This window comes from Ambystoma mexicanum, chromosome 12 (genome assembly GCF_040938575.1).
Source record: "Ambystoma mexicanum isolate Mex_15411 chromosome 12, UKY_AmexF1_1, whole genome shotgun sequence".
Taxonomy (NCBI): Eukaryota; Metazoa; Chordata; class Amphibia; order Caudata; family Ambystomatidae; genus Ambystoma; species Ambystoma mexicanum.
The window spans coordinates 581,411,004-581,438,236 of record NC_090936.1 but is presented as its reverse complement, the minus strand read 5'-3'; positions in this window follow the sequence as shown (position 1 = coordinate 581,438,236).

Sequence of the window (27,233 nt, the reverse complement as noted above, 5' to 3'; positions counted from 1 at the left end):
TGTAATTAGGACCACAATCAAGCTCTCTCAACCATAATCGAAGGCCTGTGACAGATCCACAAACGCTACATACAGTGGATAAGCTCCTTTTCAACAGGGCTTCTCAGTTAGCGCAGAGATAACTATGCCATTCAGTCCCACGCCCATACCCCCCAACCCCTGAAGCCAGTCTGAAATGTGGATAGACATCCTGTTTTTACACCTTGAAACACTTATGTATAGTTGCATTATAAATACTGAATAAATAAATAAAATCCAATCTTCTATTTCTTTCAGAATGAATGCAGCAAACATTTTACTGTCTGTGTCCAGGAGCGCGATGAGCCATTAACTAGCCAGACTATTGTGATCTCCTTTCTTACATATATGTATAATATATACTGGAAAGAAGTTATTGGAAACATCTCAGTTGTTAAGATACTATTGAATACCATGGAAAGCACCAGAGACCATGGCCCTCATTACAAGTCAGGCGTTAAGGGTTTAACAGCGCCGTAAAGAGCGTCGGCGTTGTTAAACCCTTAACGCCTGATTCACACTTTAACGCCTGCTTTTTGCAGGCGTTAAAGTCCAAGGCGCTAAGCGACCTTGGTGCTAATTACGGCACCGTAATTTACGGTGCCGTAATTAGCGCCTTCCCCATCCCCATTATGCCCTATGGGGCAAAAATGGGAATGGGGAAGGACAAATGGTGAATGGGGAATTACCGCCCCACTCACCTTGGAATGGGGCGGTAATTCCGCCATCCACCATGGCGGAATCCGGCATAGACCATGGTGCTAATAGCACCATGGTCCACCGCCTGACTTGTAATGAGGGCCCATGTTTCTGGTGCTTCCTTAAATACCCTATTATTTAATCCATTGGGACCCATGGCTCATGAATTGGACAATTTTTCAATTATAACAAATATGTCATCAAAGGTGGTCATCATATTCCATGACCCACATTTGAACTACCCAAGTTACCTTTGTACAGATCCAAAAATTACCCAGCCCATTTCTCTTCACTTACAGTATTGGTTTGTAATTCCATTTGCGAATTCCCTTTATTATGAACTAAAGACCAAAAATTCCTAACGTTATGTTTAGTAACTGTCTCCAACATATATTCTCCATCCTTCTGATTTAGTAAATATCGATGTACTTTAACTCAGTTTTTGTACTTTTAAATAAGCTTTCTAATGTTCTCCTTTTTATTATTTAAGGCAATATGCATTCGATTTAAAAATCTAATCACTCATCTTAATTCTCTTTTCCTATTTTGCAGTGTTTCGTCATGAGTATGTTGACGTACTGGAGTGCAGCGTTTTGCCAAACCCTTAGTTAATACAGTGATTTCATTAATAAGGAAGGTAGAGAATGTTACAGGCTCAAACACATCTAATTTTTTCAAAAGTGTAGACACATTCATAAACAGATCAATTTACGCATTAAAAGATCCTACCAACTTTGTATTCCAAGTAACTCTGGTCTTCCTGCTATCTACTACAAAATCTTTACATATATTAGAATAGTGCAGGGCAGGAAAACCAGTCGTTAAGCAAACCAGGTAGGCTAGGAAATCGAAGACCCAATAAATGGAAGAGTCAAAGTAAAGACAAAGGCCTGTTTTATTATCAATTATATGAAACAGGGACAGCCATAAATAACAAGTCCTCAGAGCTTTCAACTTCTTCAATGCAGGTAACAAGTTTACAAACACCAAACGCGTTATCATTATCATGGTGTGATGAACTTTGTTACAAAAACCTATGAGGGTAAGGGATTGGTTAGAAGGAGTGTCTACATATACGATATATAGGGGTTAGTTCCCTTATTGGCCCTGCCATATCTGATAGCTCCACCCAGAAACACCTCTAAATGAATAATATTGACTACATGTCATTTCTCTACCTCTGGATTGTCTGGTGCATTAATTATGAGATATTGTGAATTGAGGCTAGGGATTGGTTGGTGTGGACTTCACCAACCTTGACTATTTTGCGGGTCATCAACACATGAGTAACTGTACTGGTAGGGGGAGAGACATAAGGAGGTTGCATTTGCCAATTCAAACTTGCCATCTCTAACTTTCTGAGCCATGAGCCAAGGCCTCTAGCTTTGAACTTAACCTTGTCCCATAACGTAGCTCTGAGAACTTTTAAGGAGTTGCTGGCAGGTGCATTCCTGTATCTCGCATAAATTAATAGGGACGTTTTCAATTCTAGGTCACGTGTATCAAGACCTTGTTTTCAATCATTCTCCCTGCCTTTTACTGGGATTTGCAATATATTTGGAAATGGATGTCTTTACCCTTTCTGCCCTCTAGACACTTGGTCGAGCTACCTTTCTCATGCAGCACTGTTTTTGAAAGAGTGCCCTCTTGGGGCCAGAGCAAAAACATCATATCTGCTGTTGTCCTGACCCACTGGGCATGGTACTGTTGAATTTCGTTCTTGTACCTTGGCTGGGATTTGCACAAATGCATAAGAAGAGTCTCCTCCTAAAATAGCACGTCACACTCTTGACTGCCGATACTTACCCTATCTCAAAAGCCCTCTCAACTTCTCACCCCCTCCTCACGTTTTCTTCACACTCTGTTATCACAAATAATATCCTTAATTGTAACCTCTTTCTGCACCTTTTCCTCACACCTTTCTGCTTCAACAGCACCAATTTAGGTGCGTCCTCCAACCACTGCCCCTGGTCAGGACTCCTCTCCTTGGGCCCAAACCACAACTCCACATGCTACAATATAAACCACCTATCCACAAAGTCTCGTTATTCCAACTGAATCCATTTTTTCACCTTCTCCGCTGGCGCCAGCAATCTCTACACATATGGGTGCACCCAACAAGACAACGCAACAATATACAATCCCCCCAAATTCACAGCCATCTTCCTGCTCTCCTAGCAAGGTTACCTCCTGTATTTTTTAACCCCACCCATGGGGTTTATCAAGTAGTCTCCCCTAGCCCTTACCAGAGAATAACCAATAATCAATACCCCGTAATGACGTTTACTACAAGATCTTCCAGTAGCCTTGCCATAGACCAAGGTTGTCCAACATACGGCCCACTGGCCACAATGCGGCCCTCCAAGCCATTTCATGTGGCCCGCGAGGCTTTACAGACAACATTGAACAAATAAAGAAATAAACCGTGCCGTGGTGGAGGACTGTTACTGCCTCTGGTGCCCCCTAAAAGGGGCGGGGGCACCAGAGGCAGTAACAGGCCACGGCCAGGTTTATTTCTTTCTTCAATGTTGGGCGGACCCAACATTGCAGAAATAAATAAATTAATCGGGTCCACGGACCCGGCAAACATTGAACAAATAAATAAATAAACCAGGCCGTGGCAGAGGACTGTTACTGCCTCTGCCACGGCCTGGTTTATTTATTTATTTGTTCGATGTTTGTCGGGTCCATGGACCCGATTAATTAATTTATTTCTGCATAAATTAATTGATCGGGTCCACAGACCCGACAAACGTTAAACAAATAAATAAATAAACCAGGCCATGGTCTGTAACTGCCTTTGGAGCCCCCAGCACCAGAGGCAGTTACAGGCCACGGTCCGGTTTCAGGGACGCAGAGTGGGTGCTCCGGCCCTCCCTAGCCCCCCGGGCCGGAGAGAAAAGACGCAGTATGGATGGCCCTTTGTTCCATCCATACTGTGTCTCTCTCTGGCGGCCTGGGTAAAAGCCAGGTAAAAAACAATGTTTAAAATGGTGGGACGGATGCAAAGCAAGATGCTCTTGTTTTGCATCTGTCCCTCAATTGCTAAAAATCGTTTTGGTTCGGGTATACTTCTACATCTGTGTGCACGGATGTGGAGGTACACCCAGCCCAAAACGATTTTTAGAAATGGAGGCACAGATGCAAAGCAAGTCTGTCCCTGAATTTCTAAAAAATCGTTTTGGATTGGGTGTATTTGTACATCTGTGCACCCCTCTGTGTAAGAGGGGTGCACATATGTAGAGGTATTATATACCCAGAGGGATCGAACCTGTGTTGCTCCTTGTCGTCTTGCTTCCAAGGCGAGCACGTTGCCCCTGAGCTATCCTCCAGAGACTCTGAAGATCTGAAGTACATTTAATGATACAGAATCAGAACTATTGAGCAAGTCTAACATCATCTTCATCATCATCAGAATAAATCAACACTGTTGTGGTTTTAGAAGAGCTAATAGATTTAAAGGGATGGAATTACTCCGAATGTAGCAGCACTATTCAATAACCCAAAGTGCTTAAGCATAGTTAATGTGAAAATACGACACTTCTCATCATTGGGACAGTACTGCCTTGGACATAGTTTCACAGTGAAGAAGTGAGCAAGTGATTCGGGGTATGCAGCCCACACACACACATGGGATTCCCATGCACCCACTTGCGAGATTTGCACCAAATTAGTGAGATTGTGCTCCAAGGTAGGAGACACACGCACAGTCTTTGCTCTAAGGTTTGTCACACTCACAGGATGGGATGGCATTTCGTTCTCCTATCCTAGTTGTGTTGCTCTGCCTTTTGAGGGCTACTACAACCTGGATGATAATAGAGGGGTGGAGTAGGGGCAGTGATGGCCTACTGGAATGCAAATGGAAGGCTTAAACCTCCTTCTTACATGCCTTTAGTATATGCAATACATGCTAGCCAATGTTTCCACTGTTCTGCACCCCCCGTCCCCCTCGCACCAAGTTGACGACTACGTGCAAATGCGGTCATATAAGTGCTGGTTATGTCACTTCCTATATTTGGGCACCCCCCGGGAAATTCATAAGTCGGCTCCCCTGCTTATTTATTTATTTGTTCAATGTTTGTCGGGTCCGTGGACACAATTAATTAATTTATTTCTGCAATGTTGGGTCCGACCAATAAACCGGGCCGTGGCAGAGGACTTTTACTACCTCAGGTGCCCCCTGGAATAGGATTATGCTTCTTTCATTACCACAGAAGTAATGAATGTGTATTACAGAGATAAGCTGGCATATGTATTGGGCACACTGCACATGCTCAGGCAGCATCAATCATGCTTTGTAGAGGACAATGCTGGCCTAAATTGGGAACGGCCAGCATAAACATGTTGCTACAGAGGCATATTTTGGGCACAACCAGCATGTCAATGTGTTACATCAGTGACAGTGCTGTCTTACACTATCAACACATTGATCGTTAAAATGTGTTGTGTTCTACAATGTTCTTGTCTGCTGTTAGTGACATGGAATGTACATGTTCCTCTTTAGAACTGATTGTAAACTTATGGCTTTTTGGTCACTTTTCCTGCTGTAAAAGGCACAATTTCAGCCCCAAATTTGGAGAAAAAAATCTTGGGGGGGGGAGACCCCCCCAAACCCTCCCTAGATTGTTATAGCTCCCTCGCTACGCTCGGTCGCCCCCACTATTTCCGAGAAATATCAACACATACACACTGGAAGAAATCACAAGAAACTAACCTTTGATCACTGCCCCCGACACCAAAAGCTATCTTTGGGACTGCATGGCAATGCCTGTGATGCTATTGTGTCAAAGGTCACACACCATCGCTTTTGAATATACTGCTTTGGGTCAGGGTGTTCACTTTTGGCTCGCCGGCCCTCCGGGTGACAAAAAGTGAATGCTTCGGCCCCACATTCAAAAAGGTTGGACAAGCCTGCCATAGACTATTCACATCTTCAACCTCCCCCATGTATATCAGCAAAAAACCCTGTTCTCATTTGTCAGGTCAATGCTCTATACTTGCATTCCGGGTATCGGCCGAGGTTCCTGGTATTGTTCTTCCCCCAATCGGCTACTCGCCTTCCGCCCTGCGGGGCTCAGGCAGGATTTTGTCCGAGGGGGCTCCTGACGACCGTCTTCTATTCACACATGATTTTTCTGGTCTCCACCGGTCACCTCTGGAGTCTTCGGCCTTGCAACGGGAAGATATGGCGATTCTGGGGCTCCTGGCTATCCATCTGACTCTGCTACCGTATGTAATGGCAGGGTGGGAAAACCAAGCCGCCTTTAAACAGACCAGGTAGGCTGGGAAATCCCAGACCCAATAAATGGAAGAGTCAAAGTAAATGAAATGACAAAGGCCTGTTTTGTTATCAATTATCAATAAAACAAGGACAGCCTTAAGAAACAAATCCTCAGATCTCTCAACTTCGTCAATGCAGGTAACCAGTTTATAAACACTGAATGCATCATCATTATCATGGTGTGATGAACTTCATTACAAAAACATATTAGGGTAAAGGATTGATTAGAAGGATTGTCTACATATACAATATATAGCAGTTAGTTCCCTTATTGACCATGCCATACTCCCTAATCGACAGCTTATTCAACTATGACTTGAGTAAAGCATAGTCAAACTGGGTACCAGATTGTACCCTAGATGAAGGTTCAGGTTTGCTACAAATATATACAAACCCTTACGTGCCATTTTCTGCCAGCTTCCTGGTGCAGATCAATCTGATGACCACGAATGGCTGCAAACTGCTGATAACCGCAGACATCCACAGCGCTCTGCTTGCGCGCTGGGTTTTTGAATGATTCCAGCAGCCGGTGTCGCTTGCCACACAGTCCTCCCACAACAGAAGTCCAACAGGATTGCTGCTGATAACTGCAGACCTCTGCAGCGCTCCGCTTACGCATGGGATTTTTGAATGATTTTAGCAGCTGCCAGTGTCGCTTGCCACACAGTTCTCCCACAATACAAGTACAACAAAGAGGGTTCCTGCCGATAACTGCAGACCTCTGCAGCTGTCCACTTGCGTGCAGGGTTTTTGAATGATTCCAGCAGCCGGTGTTGCTTGCCACACAGTCCTCCCACAACACAAGTACAACTTAGAGGGTTCCTGCTGATAACTGCAGACCTCTGCAACTGGAGGTATACGTAAGGTCTGTACAGCTGAGCTAATGCCAGCCAAATGGCAGGCATGGTATAGGTTGGGAAACGTGTTGTTTGTGCACCTTATCAGTGTTCCCCCTGTCGGCTCAGGAGGGCCAGAAAGAGTTCATTTGCCGTGTAAATTAAATAATTGGACTTTATGCTGCAAATTAAAACGGGTGCACTATTAAAAGTAAAGCACTATTGTGAATAGTGTGTAAAGTTGTATAATCAACTGATGCACACTTTAATACAAAATAAAATAAAGCAGCTCTATCAAGGACTGGTGCATCCAATTCTATGTCAAGACGGAGGCGAGCATTAAGCTTCATCTTCTTTATTCTCTACTCTCCAGCAGTTTCAACAAATATAACTTTGTAAACTTTCAATTTAAATTTTTTAAATTTTTTTTTTTTTAAACAAACATCAAATCCCATCAATCCTGTAGTCCCTTAGTCTCTGGCCATGTGACCTAGTCCTTCCTGTTCCTCTGTCCTTCCTCTTCTTTTTCTGCTCTCCACAAGATCAGTACCTCTTTATCTTAGCTCCGTAATATTCGCTTGACAAAACGTGTTTTATGCCATTAACGTAATTGGAATTGTACACCATGGACAATAATAGAATAAACATGTATAGTAGAGCGCGTGAGCGTTAGTGCTTTAGTGTTTAAAAGGGATTCGGAGGCCCCGTGTCATAATGTCCGACACCCCAGGAGCCGGCCGTACCCCCTAGCAGAGCGCGAGTTTGCAGCCCCAACCCTTGGAATGGCGGAGCTCTACGCAGACGGGAAACTCCCCGCGAGCCGAGCAGAAATGGCCACGCGCAGCGAATGCGCCAATAGCGAACGCCTCCTACGCGGGGGCGTGGCTTTAGACAGTGGAGCCGCACTATTATAGAGTACTACCAGGCAAATCGGAAGGATATATCCTGCAAACATACATATTGTATAAGGAAGGTGCAGCCTCGAGCAAAGTGAATCTGTGGACGTGCCACTACATCTAGACAGGTATTTGATTCAGGCACCGGCCAGCACAATGTCGAACTTCGAGTGGAGCGAAGAGGAGCAGGAGGCAGTCTACCAAGAAGACCTAGCCTATAGCTTCAAAGAAGTGCTGGGAGATTCACTGACAGAGGCAGTGGCACAAGGAGTGTGGCCTTTACAAGAAAGGCTAGATACCATAGAACTATTCCTGAGCCAGAAGGAAGAATGCACCAAGCAGGAAGATAGCGCGTCCACAAGGGCAACGTTTAACGACCCTAAGGGGTGTAACAGGGCCCGGAAGAGCAAAGACTCTTCAGACCCCCCGGGACAACCGACAGGGGCGAGTGCAGGAGCCCCATAGGCTACGGACGCGTTCCTCAGACTAAAGGAAGCGTTCATGAAAGATTCCCAGGTGCTGAGCCTCAGGACCCCCTCCCCAGGGGAAGAAAATATGGGTTGTACAGAGGAGGAACCCCCAGAGGGCTTCCCAGACGACAAACCGCCAATATCCCCCACATCCACTCAAGCGGATGCAGATAACGAAGGGGATTAGGGGATACAACCACGCCTAAGAAAAGGCAACGAAAACTCCACCACCTAGAAGAGGACGAAACGGCGGACATGTTCCAACCGGAAGAAATCAGAAATCCAAGATCCTCGGAGTGGGTGCCATCGCCGAGAGTGGCGAAATACATGACGCAGAGATTGAGGAAAGCTCTCGAAAAAGAGGTCAGACAAAGACTGAGGGCTGAATGTCCGAGACCAGACCTGCCGGGCAAAGTGGTGGAAGCCCCGGAATTGGACCCTAAAATGTTGTCGTTCGTCTCCAAATCGAACAGAGACCCGAGAAACGGCATAGACCACTCCTGGAGAAGCTGCCAAGAAAAACTCCTCGACCTGGTAGGTCCTCTAGCCAAAATAATGGACCTCGCCGAACGAGCCAGAGATACAGGCGAGGAGGTAGACCCAGGAGTGCTAGCGAACTGGGCCCAATGGGACGTATGTATACTAGGAAACGCGAACTGCGCGATTTCATCGGAGTGCAGGAGAGGCCTCCTCTTGAAAATAGACCGGAAACTAGGAGACCTCTCGTCATACAAAGCCGGCGAGGCAGCATAGGGCCTATTGTTTGGAGAGACGTTTGGTAAGGAGATGGGGAGGTTCGTAGGGACCTACACCTCTCTGGAGAATGCTCAGCCTTCGATGAAGAAAATTTTCCCAGGGAGAGTTTTTGGCGGGGCCGGTCGCTACAGAGGTCGCTCGACCGATCGATACCAAGCATCCAGAAGGACTCAGTACAACAGAAACCAATACTAGGAATCCAGGCAGCCTGATACCTTCTTTCCCCCCAAGAGGCCGCTTCCCTAGAGGAAGACGAAGGCGAGGACAGGGAAGAGGACAAAACTTCCCCACAGGTGAGAAACTTAAAATATCCACCAGTAGGGGGGAGGACAGCGATATTCTGGGAAAACTGGCGCCCGCTTTCCAGCGACGCTTGGGTCCTTCAAACAGCAATAGGCATGTGTATAGAATTCACAGAAACCCCCGTTCAGGACCAAGCGCCACGCCCCATAGTCACTACGCTGACCGAAAAAGAGCTGCTAGACTCAGAATTGGGAAACCTAGCAGAGAAACAGGCGATCGAACCATGCATAGCGCCTCCAAGATTTGTGAGCAACATGTTCCTGGTTCACCGAAAAGACAAAGTGAGACCAGTGATAAACCTAAGGCACATGAACAGCTGGGTGGCCTACAACCACTTCAAAATGGAAGGAATCAACCAGCTCAGAGATACGCTCAGACAGAACGACTGGCTGGCGAGGATAGACTTGAAAGACGCCTATCTGACGATTCCTGTACAGAGGGATTTCCGTCCATTCCTAGCATTCGACTGGGACGGGCAGTTATGGAAGTTCGCAATGATGCCTTTTGGGCTCTCCTCGGCACCGTGGGCTTTCACAAAGGTGATGAAGCCGGTAGCCGCAGCGATCAGAGGAAAAGGAATTTGCATGATTATATATCTAGACGACATCCTACTGATGGCCGACAGCAGAGAGACTCTAGTCTACCAAACTAGAATGGGTAGTACCAGGCCTCCAGATAAGGTGCGTACAAGGCCTTTTTACGCATGAAAATCTTGGAAATATGACAGCTTTATTATTTTCTTGTGTAGATTTACACACAAGTTTAGAACAGAGGGCAGTGCAAAGGTCAGGTTACTTGACTCAAACCAGAACGCTTCTTTTGATTTTTATATACATGGATGCAATTGCAAGCCATGCCATGGATAAAAACCTCTGAAACAGAATGTATTTCTCTGAAGCCTTTCAAAAAAAGAAACTGCACACTGTGATTAAAGGAATGGTTCATTTGCATTCAGCCTCTGCTGTGCTACTTCTCATGGAGCAAACAGCACTGTGCATTTACTTTCCTAGCATTTTAGGATTGTATAATTAACAAGATAGAAAGTTGCAATTGAGGATTAACATTTTGTAACAAATGATGCTTCTTTTCCAGTGAAAGCAAACCAGTATTTCACCATTGTATTTTTCAGAGTTCCTGTGCTGTGTGCATAATCATGGAGAGGCAGGTCATTTTTACACTTTTAATGTACACTCTAATTATAGAAAGTGTGTAAAATGATGACTGTGCACAGTCTAGTTTATATCCATTGAATCTTGCAGTCAATGGGGTACATTACTGTAAATGGTCAGTGGCAGCAGAGTCTTTGAGTGACTGTCATGACACCAATCACAGGTGTTCTAGCCTCTCAAATCTTCAAGACTACAATTAACACATCCAAAACCTGACTCTCCAGGAAGTGCAAGCGCTGTTCAAAAACTAACAAATGAAAGTTACATTTGTAATTGAAATAGAAACTCAGCAAAACCTGTCCCTGTGATAATGCAGATAGGTATTTAACTTTATGTAGCATTTCATACATGGTTCGTCCAACATCTAGGCACTGTGATTCTAATACCTTAGTCGATACTCAGTTAACTGACCTCTGAAGGATGTTAGCCAAGATAGCTCAGTCGGTTGAGCACTCGTTGCTGCGATCTGTACCTTATCTGTAGGGTACAGGTTCAAATCCTGACAAGGTCAACTCAGCCTTTCATCCTTTCGAGGTCAATAAAGGAGTACCGGCTTCGGTTTGGTGATAATTGTGATAAATATGTTCTATGTACAGCGCTTTGCCAAAAGCGCTACATAAATAACCATTTGACCATGAGATAAGATAAAGAATTTATGCAAAACAAGTGGGGGGGGGGGTCTGGGAATCTCTCTACCAGCTTGAACACAGCCCAATGACCTGTTCTTGGGTGAATAACCCCTGGGAGAGACTCTGCCAAGTCTTTAGCTCACTGCCCCTTTCACAGAGAAGAAATTTCCCTGCCTAGTATTTCGGTGCTGGACTGCCCCTGGGCAGGACAAAGACTGATATGCAGGGAAATGTCAACATTTAAATATATACAGTAGAGATTAAATGGCCAGACCTTAGAAAAATAATAAAAAAGTGTATTGTCACAATGCAGAAAGCTACTGCATAGTGATGATTTCCATACAGTTTTTTCGCAGGTCGGCTGGATGTTACATACATTTTACTCTCTTGCAAAAGAGAAAAGTCATTTTCTCTCTCTTAAAATCACATTTACTCTCAAAGTTTAAAAATAGGGAGTAAAATACTCCCAACTCACTATCTTATCTGGAGCACTGGGTAGTACACCTCTTAACTTCGTTAGGTTTCCTAGTGAACTGGGAGAAGTCGGAGATGGCTCCGGCAAGGAGGATAGAATTCCTAGGGTTTATTATAAACACGGGGTCGGCAACACTGGAACTCCCAAACAAAAAGATCAGAGACATAAAGAGAGAAATAAGAGCATGTCTCAGCAAAACGAGCATATCACTCCGCACCTTAGGGAGAGTAATAGGCTTATTAGCGGCATCAATACAAGCAATCTTCCCAGGGCCATTACACTACCGAGCCCTTCAGAGGCTGAAGATACGGCATCTTCAGCAAGGCCTACACTACCACCGACTGGTACTCTTAGATCAAGAGTCCAGGACAGAGTTGGAATGGTGGTTAGCGAACATGGAGGCCTGGAACAGCAGAGCCATCTTCGGCGACCGCCCAGACCTGATAATAGAATCTGATGCCAGCAGAGCAGGCTGGGGAGCCCGGTGCGGGGATCTCCAGACAGGAGGGAGATGGAGCGCATCGGAACTCCAATTACACATAAACTGTCTAGAGTTACTAGCCAGATCCTTTGCGATCAGGGCATTTACGAAAGGGAAAGAGAACTTCTGTATCCTGCTAAAAATGTACAACATTTCGGCAGTCAAATACATCAACCATTTAGGAGGGACAAGGTCCAAATTGCTGGCGGAAATAGCCAAGGATTTCTGGCATTCCTGCCTAGAATCAGGGATCTCGGTGGTAGCCAAATACTTACCAGGTTCGTTGAATGTAGTAGCGGACTGGAACTCCAGACATCTCTCAGACTCCAGCAACTGGATGCTGGACCGGATGATTTTTCAGAAACTGGAAAAGATCTGGGGCCCAATATACACAGATCTGTTTGCGTCCATCCAGGCTGAACGCTCAGAAAGAGAGGTTCTTCAGTTGGAGATTGGACCCAGCGGCAGCCGGAGTGGACGCTTTCCTACAAGATTGGAGGGAGCACACCCTTTACGCTTTTCCCCCATTCATAATGATGAACCGAGTACTAGCAAAGGTACGCAGAGAGACAGCGGGCCTGATAGTGGTAGCTCCGATCTGGAAATCCCAAATATGGTTCCCAGCACTCATGGAACTATTGGTAGATTACCCGAGAATACTGCCCCAAGGAGAACACCTCCTCACGGACCCAGCTGGGTCATATCACCCTCTGAGAGTGAAGGGGACACTGCCATTGATGGCGTGCAGGATAGCAGGAGACGCTGGAATCACCCGGGCATTTCGGCACAAGCTGCAAGTCTCATCGCAGAGTCATGGGCTCCATCGACTCGAAGGAGCTACGACGCAGCTTGGAACAAGTGGTCGACATGTTGCAGAAGGAGAAATATTCCTCCCGTTTCTGCCCCTCTAGTCGAGATCTTGAATTTCCTAGCCGAACTCCTCCAGGACGGCAAAGCATACAGAACAATAGGGGTATACAGATCTGCGATATCAGCAGGCCACCTACCCGTGGAAGGAGTACCGGTGGGAGAGAACATAGCAGTAATTCGGCTACTAAGAGGAAAAAGATTCAGGAAACCACTGCAGCCGAAATATGACTCTCTATGGGACGTAGCAATAGTATTGAAACTATTTGCGGACTGGCCCGACAACAAGTATCTCTCTCTAGGACAGCTGTCCGAAAAGCTAGCCATGCTACTATGCTTGGTGTCATGCAGGAGAGTAGCAGACGTGAGAGTCTTAGAAGTGAATAGGAGAATGTACGGGCCGGAAGGCGTGACGTTCAGTTTAGCCAGAAGAACTAAAACGGATTCTAGTACCATCACATATCCGTACATGCAGGAGCACCCGAAATGGTGCGTAGCGGCATGTATAAAGGAATACGAAAATAAAACAGCCGAACTAAGACTGGCAGGGACGACTCAATTATTAATTGCGCGCAGAAAGCCACACAGAGGAGTAGCAACAGCCACCATAGCACGGTGGGTCAGAAACATTATGAGTTTAGCAGGCGTAGACATGACAAGATTCAGGGCAAACTCAGTCAGAGGAGCGATGCCTCGAAAGCACTAGGACTAGGCGCATCATTACAAGACATCATGAAAGCCGCAGACTGGGCTAGTGATACGACATTCAGAACGTTTTACTACCGACCTATTAATGCAATGGCAGGAGTAGTAGTAAGAAGCTTTGAACAAGCTTAATGCTCGCCTCCGTCTTGACATAGAATGAAGATTCCCCCTGCTAATAGCGCAGGGAGCTCTTGATTCTATTAAAGACAAGGAGGCGAGCATTAAATTTCCATCCCGAATACACAATGAATGCAATAATGAAATACTGGTTGTGAAGTACTGTTGATCATTAACATGGCTATTTCTTCCAGAATAGGGTGTATATTCCCGCCCTAATGTATACCATTTTGTTTCTCATTGACTTAGGAGATGAGCAAAAGAACAGCTGAAAGCACGAATCAGAGCAGGTCGCTTAGAACACCTCGAAAGCTCGTATGTGAGAGATCGAACTGGTACAAAGCAGGAAGTTCAGCACAAGTTCAACAGTTGAGTGCGCAGTTAAAGAGAAAGGACAAGTTCAAGCAGTCAAAGAAGAGGAAGGACAGAGGAACAGGAAGGACTAGGTCACATGGCCAGAGACTAAGGGACTACAGGATTGATGGGATTTGATGTTTCTTTAAAAAAAAAAAAAAAGAATTATAATTTTAAATTGAAAGTTTACAAAGTTATATTTGTTGAAACTGCTGGAGAGTAGAGAATAAAGAAGATGAAGCTTAATGCTCGCCTCCTTGTCTTTAATAGAATCAAGAGCTCCCTGCGCTATTAGCAGGGGGAATCTTCATTGTTAATGAAACGTTTTGCAGCAATGCCGATACGTCCTTAAGTCCTTTTTACAGAGTAACAGTCATTTGAAAGGTTGGGCACAATCCTATGAAAAAGTCCAGCAGTCCAGCTGAAAAACGCAGTTCTGTCCTGTGGGAAAGGGTGGGACATCTTTTTGTATAGAGGAACGGTGGAATAGTGCATACTAGCACTCTTGGAGATTCCACTCTAGGTGGGACGCCCCTAAAACTGCACATTATCTCCCAAGTATTCTAAGCAATTTGATAGGATAAAATATTCCCCAAACGGCGACATTGATCAATCATACTGGCTCCAGCAGCTGTTCCCAGGTGGAAGCAATTACAGAGAGTGATGCATTCTTTTCTAGAATGAGAGAAAAAGTGGATGCAGAGTGGTATATCTGACAGCGTGGCTGTACAATCAGGGACGTCATTTCACTGAAGTGCCAGGGGTAGCCAAAGTGACGTCACATGAACCTTGACCTCTGATGACATCACAGGAAGTGGTGTCATTTGACCCCACCCTGAAGTGACATCACAGGAAGCAATGGAACATAACCTTTTACCCCTTGACAAAACACGAAGTGGCATCACATAGCGTTGTTCCTAAGTACACTACGAAAAATATGGTTATGATATCACTGTAATGTGATATATGTATCGTTAATATCAGTGTGTATAGGCCCATATTACAAAATTACTGTGACTGCAAGCAAACGTCCGAGGCCTAATGATAATGATGTGTTATTGTATAGCACTTATGCGCTTTATATAGAACAAATATACATACAATATCACCAAACCTGTGTTGATACTCATTTATCAACCTCAGAAGGATGAAGGGCTGAGTTGGCCTTGCCGGAAATTTGAACCTGCAACTTGCCGATCACACACACACACACATCGCTGCAGCAAGAGTTCAACCCACTGAGCTATCTTACCGGTTATAGCTATTTTACCTATAAAATGAGTATAGTAATAGTATATAGTAAAATGAGCAATTACATGTCTGAATGTTCTCAGTGTTCTCAAAGTCGGAAAACAAATTACACTCTGTAGTGGATACCATTAAACTGGTAACAGATTTAATAGCAGGCTAGTTCATTTGTTAGGTCTGGTGCAAAGTTGGCCACATGTCAAGCCTGCGTGGATCTACTTTTCAGGCTTCAGAGGTTGACCTCAGACTGCATCCCGTACTCTGGGTACTCGTTACCTCACACATGCAAACAAACATCCTAAACAGCATGCCATGCAGACAGGAAAGATAAACACATTACAACAAGGCATTCATTGTGGCACAATGAAAACAAGGGCCACCTTATGTGCTATGGTCAAACATTTCTACACTGTACACACGCTTTTAGGCACAAGGATTTAGTCAAGTGACCGAGGACACCAGGATGGAATGTCTTGTGATGATCATAACAAAGACAACAGCAGAAAAAAACATGTTATAACTACAACTTGCAAAAAGCAAAATACATAATCCGAAATGGATGTTTATTCTACTGTAAATGCTTTTTGGATGCTTTTGTCTGCATTGTGAATTTGAAGTGTTTAAGAACAGACTAAATCAGTAACTCACCCCCTGAAGTGTGCCTGAAATCAACCTTTAATGAGCCGAGCAATTATTGTATAGAATTCCATAAAGACACATTATTTGTTATTCCTATTCCTTCTTTTTTAGGGTCACGGCTCAAAGTGGTACACTTGTGAAGCCCCTTGTTAATTTTAAGAGGCCTGAACAAGAAAGGCAGCCACTCCAGAAACAAAGAGCCACATGGTGCGGGCAACAGCGCAGGAGCTTTCAATTAAAACAAATACATTTTTAAAAAACGTTTTTTTTAGGTGTAGCAAGGAAGACCACAGGAGTAGCAAGGGAGACCTCAAGGGTCGCAGTTGCGACCCCTGGTGACCCATAAATGATGTCCTTGTGTACAACCCATATATCCTATGAAGAATATGGCAGCCATATTGCAGCCATGCTAATAAGTGTCATTCCTGCCTGATTAGACATACCTTGTAATCCCTTTTTGAGGAATAGTCCTGCTAAAAAGTACCATACTGCTCTATCAAAACTATAGCAGCCCTCCTGAGAAGAGTGGCTCTGCCGCATTAGAGATACAGCAGCTCTGTTGATGAATGAATTTCAAACCTGCGGCCTGCGTTTGAACACATCTTTCTGCAGCAGACATATTAACCCGCAAAGCGAGCTCACCAGGATTGGAACCTGGGATTCACTGGTTAGATCTGGCTGCCTGCAGCAGGAGCACTACCTGAATAAGGTGCGCTTCACACCAGGCCGGTGTCCGTGGCGGGCCTACACTACTTGGGCAATGTTAGTAGCATGTAATGCTTGCTTAACGTGTGATTGGCATTGTGCCAGCCCTATTGGGAAACGAAAGATCTGTGCTCTATGCAACTAAAGTGATTTATAAATAAATAAATAGGCCTGGGACACGTGTCAGTCATGTGGGATGGCGCGGCCATGAAAGGTGCCGGATTTGAAGCAGTCAGCAGGATGTTTGCTAGAGCAATTCAAGCTTCTGTCTCGGCCCAGAGGCATAACTGCTCATGAGGAGGGAGAGAGGCGTGCCAGCATTCAGTCCTTTGCCTCTGCAAAGACAATCAAGGAATGTCGCTAGGGCGCAGTTACAAGTGCAGCAGCACATCTGAGAAGTGTGTGTACCGTCTCAATGATAAGGTGTGCAAGTCCTGCTGGGAAATGCTGGCACGGTTCCATTCTTTTTTTTCACTTTAAGAAATGAGTTTTAGTTCAAAACTTTACACATATAAAGATTAAAGGCATCAAAATAGAAACACAATATAACATACACAAGTACATAAAATAGACTGAACAAATTCGTATTTCATCATGCAACCGTCTTACTGGATTAGTATAAAGTGTAAGGTAAGCAGAGGATAGTTAAGTTATAGACATAGAAATAGACCAAGACACAGCCAAGATCAGCAAAGTAGGGCGAAAGCAAATCAGTAACAAACAGGTCAGTGTGGGACGAGCAGCACAATCCATCGTTGTTACCAGTGGTAGAAGTGTACCAAATAACGTAGTGGAACTGTGACTCGGGCGGGGGACAGAGTACACAGGAAGGGAGCAACATGCAACACATTTTTCATTGGTTGCAATCATGCGGGTTGTCAGCCAATCAAGCTGAAACAGATTTCAGTTTAGCTGTAACTGCTATTGGAGGGTAAAGTAGAGAAGTGTGATTTAAAGTCACAAAGAAAAATTCCGGAATGGTTAAAATGGTTACAAAAAGTAGTGGAACTGTTAACAGTAAAAAAATAAAAGTAGTGGCACGCGGCTGCTGACCGTTCCCGCTCACTTCGACCACTGGTTGTTACAGTATTACATCCAGCAGTGTGCCATTTTGATGTCAGACTAACATGAATGAGCATAAAACTGATCCACTGCTTTGCTAACTCTGTCCCGTCCTAAGCCCCGCCATCAGATGTTCAAAATGGATCCATGTACGATATCAAGTTAGATGTAAAGTGTTACTACTTGTATTCAAGCAGTGGATCCAGAAAGCCCTCTCGCTGATTGAAACTGGGTTATGAACATAGTCAGCCGAATTTGACAGAATAATTGTTGCCATACCTGGACATTCAGTGAGAACATGCCTCACAGTCTCCAAACAAATAACACTTTTGGAAACACAGCAATTCCTTTCACTCCACCTCATTTTTAAAGCCGGTCCAAAAATGGCTAGCCCAGGCAGCCGATTCAAACGGAGCACTAATATAAATCTGCAGAGATTTCTCGAAGGACAGAGCATTAGGTAACTTTGCGGAACTCTCAGAGTATATAGCATATATGGGACATGTTGCTATGCTTTAAGCCCCTGCAAGTGCATGCCATTATTTATTCGATCCCAGTCGGTTAGATTGATTTTAAATTCCTTGCACAGCTCCACATATCCGAACTCCCACTTTGGACACCAATTGGTCAGCATAAACAGATTCACAATGGGCTCTACGTATGGTGTCTTTACTCTACTCATCATATCCAGAGAACATAGTCTCAATAATGGGCAGTGTGGAGTGCTCAAAGCCTTTATATATAGCAAGCCAGGATTCTTAGCTACCATGGCTTCCATAGAGCTAAGGCCCAATTCCAAATGTATCACCTCTACAGGAACACAAGTTGGCAAGCCTAAGATCTTACGCCAGAAATGGCCCTCCAAAATGGATTTTACAGATCCATTGCATATCAGTCATCGTGAGGGATTCCAGGCTAATGCTAATTCACTACTGCCTGCCACTGCATACTTCTCCACATGAAAGATATTGCCAATACCTCCCGCGGTCAGGCGGAACATCAGACCCTTGGAACTATTCTGACCCGAGTCCTGCCACACCTAGTGACCTGGTCTTTATACCCTCGTGCACTGCTAATCTAGGTGCTGCATCTCAACCCACTGCGCTGTCTCAAATCTAGGTGATGCCCTGCCTTGCGCTTTAGACTTCTGTACTACTGCCTTGTGCTTTAGCCTACTGTACTGCTGCCTTGTGCTTTAGCCCACTTTACTGCTGCCTTGTGCTTTAGCCTACCGTTTTATCCCACTGTACTGCTAATCCAGCTGCTGCATTTTAGCCCACTGTGCTGTCTCAAATCTAGGTGATGCCCTGCCCTGTGCTTTAGCCTACTATACTGCTGCCTGTGCTCTAGCCTACTGTACTGCTGCCTTGTGTTTTAGCCCACTGTACTGCTAATCTAAGTGCTGCATTTTAGCCCACTGCGCTGTCTCAAATCTAGGTGATGCCCTGCCCTGTGCTTTAGCCTACTATACTGCTGCCTGTGCTTTAGCCTACTGTACTGCTGCCTTGTGTTTTAGCCCACTGTACTGCTAATCTAGGTGCCGCATAGGTATCTGTCACCCAGGCCCTACCTCCGATTCCCGAATTTAAGTAAACCCTGCTTGCACATGCATCTTAGCCCCACTTTTGAACTCCTGAATTTAGATGAACCCTGTCTGCACACGCACTTTAGCCTTACCCTGATTTCTGAATATGGGTGAACACTGCGTATCTAGATTCAATCGCGCAGCCACCGTGTTGCCTTACCCAGCCATTGTGCAGCCCACATCTAGCCACCGTGTTGCCCACACCTAGCCAGTGTGCCGCCCATACCTAGCCATTGTGTTACCACTGCCCATACTTAGCCACCGTGTTGACAGCCATTGTATGCTCTATAGAATGATCCCCATCCTCTTCCTCCTGATCACCCTTTGCTATACAATGACAGCAGCAAACCACACACCGCAGTCTATGCCTACTGCAACATCAAACTCTGGTGACGAGCCCCGACCGACCAGCATCCCAGACACTAACTCAGAAACTATAAAAATAAAGATACCTACCACCCACCACCCCATAACAAATATCCCATGCGATACCTTAAGTAGAAATGCAAAACTACGATCAAGACTACCCAAAATCTATGAAACCCTAGCCAGACTAGCCACCAAACCTAGCAATACAAGAGACCACCAATGCAATGCCCCCAAACTAGATACCTCCCCCACCAAAAGAGATTCCCACGCTGACAGCCCCATTAACAACCACCGCAAATCAAGCATCAGACCCACCAAAAAGAAAAGCCACGTCACCCCTGCGACACCCAAACCAAACATACCGCTGAAGGGTGCCCTCATTAATGCTAGATCATTGATAGCACATGCCACCGAAATTGCCGATCTCATTCAAATAGGTGATTATGACCTTCTAGCCATAACGGAAACCTGGCTTCACCAAGCAGCAAGACCCGCTTTGATGCTCGCCCTGCCCCCTAACTACAACATTCTTAGAGAGGACAGAACCAACTCTCAGGGAGGCGGCCTAGCCATCATCGCTAAAAACAACCTCGCCATAACAATAGAAATGCCCTCAATCACCAAATCTTGTGAATCCTTAACCGCCAAACTCTTAACATCACCCTCTCAATCTATCAACAGACACCTCATCTATAGGCCTCTAGGTCCCATTGGAACCTTTGAGGAGGACATCTCTATGATCCTCTCAAACAATCTAAAAAACTCCTCACAAGCCATCCTCCTGGGAGACATGAACCTAGGTTTCAATGACCACAAAGACTTGCAAGCGACTAACATCGCCAATGTCATCACAGAACTGGGATTTACCCAAAGAATCTCACAACCTACCCACGAAAAAAGGTCGAACACTCGACTGGGTAGCCAACCACAACTGTAATGTAACAATCACTGATGTCTGCCCACAAATCTGGACAGACCATGCACTAATAACCTTCCTCATAAATGAAAACACCACCCAACCCAAGGAAATTGTATTAGCCCCCCCCACCGACCAGAAACAAAAAAAACATAACTGCAGACAAACTGCTACCACTTATCCTCCCAACTCTAAATTCCTTATCTGAATCGCTAAACCCAACAGCCCTAGTGAACAAATTCAACTCAACCATGGCCACATCCTTGGACACTATCGCCCCGTTGAAAATGAGAAAAAGCAAGCCCAGAGCACACTTAAACACTTGGTTCACCCCTCACCTCAAATCCCTAAGAATTGAAAAACGCAAATGTGAATCTGCCTGGCGACTAACTCCATCAGAGACTAATAAAATAGCTCTCATCAGTGCCTCCAAGATCTACAAAAATGAAATAAGGAAGGCCAAAAAAGAAAACTTTAACAACAGAATACTACAGGCTAAATCCGGAACCAAAGAACTATTTCTTATACTAAAGGAACTAGAAAACCCCATCCCTACTCCAGACAACTACGATAAAAATAAAACATGGTGCTCTAACATCCAAAAAGCTCTAAACAACAAAATTGCCACACTCCAAACCAAAATTTAGAAAAAGAAACAAAATATACCCACCTCAACCAACCCAAGTGGTAAACCACCTACCTCTACCAAGCCAGAACATAAATTCAACTTCACCAAAGTAACAATCCTGGAGATTAAAAAAATAATACTCTCGCTCAAACCAACTAATTGTCGAGGCGACATATGCCTAGCCAAACTGATAAAAGATGCGGCCAGAGACCTTTCCCCATTTATCTCCAAACTTATTAATGCTTCCTTTGCATCAGGCACTATACCAGACAATCTTAAACAATCATGGGTCCTCCCGCTCCTTAAAAAGCAAACCCTGGACCTCGCCATCCCGACTAACTACAGGTCAATCACCACGGTACCATTTCTGCTAAAAATCCTAGACAGAGTGGCCTACCTACAGATCCAAAAATATCTGGAAATGCACCAACTATTAGGTACCAGACAGTCAGGCTTCAGGACTCAACATGGCACGGAAACTGCACTTATCAATCTCAAAACCCAGGTCGATGAGCTGAGAGATCTTGGAAAAACTGCCCTTCTCCTCCTGCTGGACCTCTCAGCAGCATTTGACCTGGTGGATCATGATGTGCTCTGTACCCACTTGGAAACCGCAGCCCACTTCTCCACACATGCCATTGCATGGATCAGATCGTTCCTAAGCGGCAGAACCATGAGGGTTTTCTCCACCTCTGCAGCGGCTGACCCAGTACCTATCACATGTGGCGTCCCCCAGGGATCCTGTGTCTCTTCAACTATGTATAACATCTTCACAAAGCCACTGTTCGATGATCTGGACCTTCTGGGTGTCACCTACACAAACTATGGAGATGACACTCAGATCCTCATCCCACTTTCGGGGGATTATGAACAGGATTTGGCCTTGGTGAACAGAATATACCTCATCATCCAGGCATGGATGGCCCGTCATGGTCTATGCCTGAATGATGACAAAAACGGAACTCATCATACTGGGGAACACACAAAATATCAAAAGACTGAACGATGACTACTCATCATTTGTCATAGATGGCAACACCATTAAAGTAGCGAAAGAAGTAAAAACACTAGGTTTTTACCTCGACTCTTGCCTCTTCCTAACAAAGCAGGTGAATGCTATGGCCTCTAGCACCGCTTACACCTGTAAGCTGATTAGAGCAGCTAAACCATATCAATCCACCGCCAGCTGTCTCACCCTATCAAGAGCCCTAGTATTATCCAAATTGGACTACTGCAATGCACTATACATAGGGTCCAATAAACACACACTGCAAAAAATCCAAACCCTGCAGAACAACGCCCTTCGAGCCGCCCTAGGAATCCCAAAAAGAGAGCACATCTCAGACGTCAGAAGACAATCTAACTGGCTATCCACAGCTGACAAAATTAAACTCAAAACAGCATCACTGACTTTCAAAAGTATTAATGACCTAGCCCCCAAATACCTAACAGAAAGATTCAAAAGGAGAACTTCTAACAGACCTACCAGAGAAGCATACACCAACCAACTAGCCGTGCCCCCATTTAAGCTGAGCACAGCCGGAGGCACCAGCTTCCCCGTCAAAGCGGCCCAGCTATGGAACTCCCTCCCATCATCCTTAAGGTCTGACCAATCTTATCCACGCTTCAGACTCAATTACATTAAATGGCTCAAAGAAAATGACCTATAACCGACTAGACTAGGACTACTCACGTCTGACCCACCTGTTAATCTGCAGCCGAACGCATACCTCGCTCATCACCCGCTTAACCCACCTTGCTCCCGACACTCAATGCATACTGTGCACACACCCCTGTGCACACTCACCTGCGCATGTAACCATGCATACTAACATCACTCACTGTTGATACACCCTGTAACCTTCCTGAAATGTGTAACTGTAACAGGTATACTGTCATCATTTACTGTTAATGCACCCTGTAACCTTCCTGAAATGTGTAACTGTAACATGTAAGCTTAAAGTATCCTTGAACACGCGCCCGGATACCCTCGGGTCTGGCGCGCGCTATAAATAAATAAACAAACAAACAAACAAACAGGCTGTAAGTCGCAGCCGGGCAGAAACACTGTCTATAAAGCCTCAGTTTTCCATTTAGGCTATAGCCTGCGGTGCTCTTACTAAAATTATCAGTCAAGGCCATTAACTGGGCTGCTTTCCTTTGCCTTACAGCCACACACTCTGGAAAAATATTTGTGAACTCCAGTTCCACTCCCAGATATCAGTAACTGTCTGTATATTATATTCTGGGCTCTTCAACCAACAGCTCAAGTCGGGCAATTTTCCTTTGTTTAAATAATAGTAATTTAATTTTTGGGCGGTTAATAACAAGATGGTTCTCTGCAGCGTATTTCCACAAGCCATCAGCAAGGTTTCTAATGCCCCGAGTGCAAAATCGAAGAGCACAAGTTTGTCCGCATAGGCTAGGTACTTTACGTGAACAGTAGAGATTTTAGGCGGTCATGTTTCCATTTGCCCAAAATGTTCGGCTAAATCCACCAGATATAGATTGAAAAGTAGGGTTGCAAAAACACACCCCTATTTAACACCCTTAGAATTAACTATTGGGAGCGTCAAAGTACCCTGACTATCCAGTCTAACCTGAACTCTGTTGTTGGTATGAAAGAGTTTCAGAAAGGATAACAGTACAGCAGGGAAACCCAAAGCTTCCAACTTCGACCATAAGCACTCCGTAGGGACTAGATCAAATGCAGATTTAAAATCCACAAAAAATGTATTTAGACCATGGGGCTCATTACGACCCTGGCAGTAGGGGGTTAACGGCGCCGGTAGAGCTGCCGGCGCCGTTAACCCCTTACTGCCTCGTTACGAGGTCTGCTTGCGGGTCCCGCTAAGGACGCCTGGTAAAACCAGGAGTCCTTAGCGGGTCCCGCGAACAGACCAGGATGCTAATAACAGGTCCGTCATTAACAGGCCCGTTGTTAGCATCCTCTCCATTCCCATTGACGGGCCCGTTGTTAGCATCCTCCCCATTCCCATTGGCGGGCCCGTTATTAGCATCCTCCCCATTCCCATTGAGCCCTATGGGGGCTCAAATGGGAATGGGGATATAGCGGGTCCGGGTTCCTTGAATGGAGAAATTCCGGGCCCTCCAAGGTCGGAATGGCCCGGTATTTACCCATTCAAGGAACCCGGACCCGGTACACAGTATGGGGGTGGCCATGCCGCTTCTAGCGGCATGGCTACCTCCATAGTCGTAATGAGGCCTCATGACTTTCCTTATTTCTCGTATTATCTATCAATGAATCCATAGCTTTTAAGTTATGGATTGTAGAGCATCACAGTCAGAATCCTGTTTAGAATCTATACAGAATGTTGCTAGCCCCCACCCATTTCTGAAGATGATCGAGGATACATGAAGCAAGGAGTTTGCCCGGGGTGTCCAGCATAGCCAGCAGTCTATAGTTCTCGGGAGGGCCAGTTGCCTTTTTTAAAAACCGGGACCAAGATTGCAGTTTGCCATAAAATCGATATAATGCACTCAGTCATTACTTTCCGGTAAGTATCGCTAGTATATTTGCCCAGCGTTCTGGTCACTCTTTAGTGTTATGACTGCTAGTCCGTTGGGACCAGGCGATCTTGATGCTTTAAGTTTCTTTATTTTGCTAACAATATCAATTTTTCTAATTGTAAAACGGGCCTCCTGCCAGTTTTTCCCTTCAGAATTACTTGTCTCAGCTGGGGTCTTTTCAATGTGGTGAATCTACGAGGCTTCGTTCACTGGATTAATGGTCTTTTTGTTTAAATTGCCCTTGGCAATGCCTAATGTTTGCCATATCTTTCTAGCGTCCCCGGAGCATAACACCTTAACCATTTTCTGCCATGCCTGCAATCTCTGGGATCGACGCCACCATCTAACCCATGTTCACTATTTATTTTTCATACCTCTAATCCGCAGAGAAATATTAAGGGCGAGCAACTTACCCCTAATGTTACGTATCTCACGTCCTATGAGTCTTTTTTGATCTCTTATTCTTTTGTCATAACTATGGCGCTTGTCAGGGTCTGTTGTCACACAAGAATTTTTATATTGTGTGACCTTAGACGCGCAAATAGAGAGAACCATCTCTCAATCTCGTCCACCGTCATATTGCTTAGATTAACGTAAAGTTCTGTGTCCGCCTCTTGTAAATTATTTTTTCCAAGCTGTATGTTTCTCTCGGACCAGCTAATGCGATTACGTGCATGGTTAACATATGGAGCACCTGTGCTCGTGTGGATCTTGCGATCAGTCGTCATAGTAACTTTCATAGTTACTATGGCATGATCCCTACGGTCATTAGGATAGACTGGCATATCAATAATATATTGCATTAAATTATAATTTGCAATAGATCATCTAAAGTTGCCTGTTCGTCACCCAGTCTCCAAGTGGTCTGTCCAGGAGTATCAGCCTTCGTATGGCCGTTAAGCATATATATGTTCCAGTCGTAAAGAAAACTTGACCACTTCTGACCTTGGTCATTGGAGTGCAAATATGTCATTTCTGAGTTACTTAGCACACCGGAAATCAGCATGCATCGTAACTGTTTGAACACCACCCCATCCGTGCCCCCTTGTGACTGTCTTTTTTTAATATAATGGTTTTGTAGCTGCTATTAGAGCAGTTGCAGTGGGCATTTATATACCCTCCAATAAGTATACACCCTTCATTTCCATCTCCCCACCAGTCAGCCAATACCGTATGCACGGCATTCATGATTTCATCTGTGTACATTCCCCCAGGTGGATCATAATCTCAGACCACTAGTAATCGTATCGCCTTATCATCCATCATACTTTCAATCTCAGCTACCAGTATATAATCGGTACATTCGGTTGCAATAATTCAAAGAAATTACAAAGGGTGTCTTACACCAATCATAAGGCCATCATATGGGTGCCCAAGACTCCCTTTTTTAGGTAACACCTGTCTAATATCGAATCCATCAATATAAAAATGGCTTAACAGCCAAGTTTCCTGCAATAAAAAAATATGGTTAGCAGTTAAGCACTTAACAGAGTCACTACATCCCAAAAGATGGTTAAAACACCTTGTTTTCCAAGTAGAAATATGACTATTTAATTGTTCTTTTATTGTTACAGTAGGAAGTGCTGCATCAAGCCATGGAAGTACCCTCTGGATTTCATCAATACTGGCCCCCTCTTTGGTGCCCTTTGCCAACTTCCCCGTAGAAAAAGGCTTAACAAGATTTGGTTTGCCCTCAGTGTCAGAAATTGTTGGATCCACATCCAACTCAAGTCCAAATGTATATAGTTGGTGTTTATGGTTCCGAATTAGGGTAACAGAGTCAATAAGCTTGCAGTGCACACGTGTAACATTTGCATTGGAGCACTTGAGTGGTTCAACAAAGTCAAAATCCTCAGAAACTAACAGACGAAAAAGGGGCCCCAGGGGGAACGCAAAGCGTTTCCCCCCGGGGTTGTTTTGGGCGTGGCACAGGCCAGCGAGCTGGCCTGCGCACAGAGCACTGCCGGGGTTATTTAAGGTTTAGGACGAGCGTTTGTCCGGGTCGCCTGCTCCCAAGCCTTCCCTGCCTTGTGGGCCTACTAGTTTTGGGTTTTAGCAAAGGTGAGGATTGTAGTTCTTAGAGCTCAGTTGTTGGCGGGCAGGTAGGAATAGCTTTGGTTAACGTTGTTTTATTTATTTTTAATTTTGTTGCATAGTCGGGGTTACCCCCTCTTACTGCATTGTGTCCAGCGGCTCCTCGGTTATCCAATTTCTGTGGGTAGCGGGTGGTGGGCTCCGGTGGGGGCGAGGGCTGCTCCTGTGCGTCCTATTGGCAACATCCGTTCGGGCGGGCTGCATGAGGCAGCGGGTTCCCCTTCCCGGGGAGCATTCAGCCTCTGGGTGGTTGGGGACCTGTCTGGCTATTGGGGCGGTGGGGGCGCAGGGCCTGGTGGGGCCAGCGCGAGGTCGGGTTTGCTGTGGGAAGTGCGCAGTGGGCAGGCGCTTTGTAAAAGCTTTCGGCTGCCGGCTGGCTTCCTGCTCGACGGAATTGCAA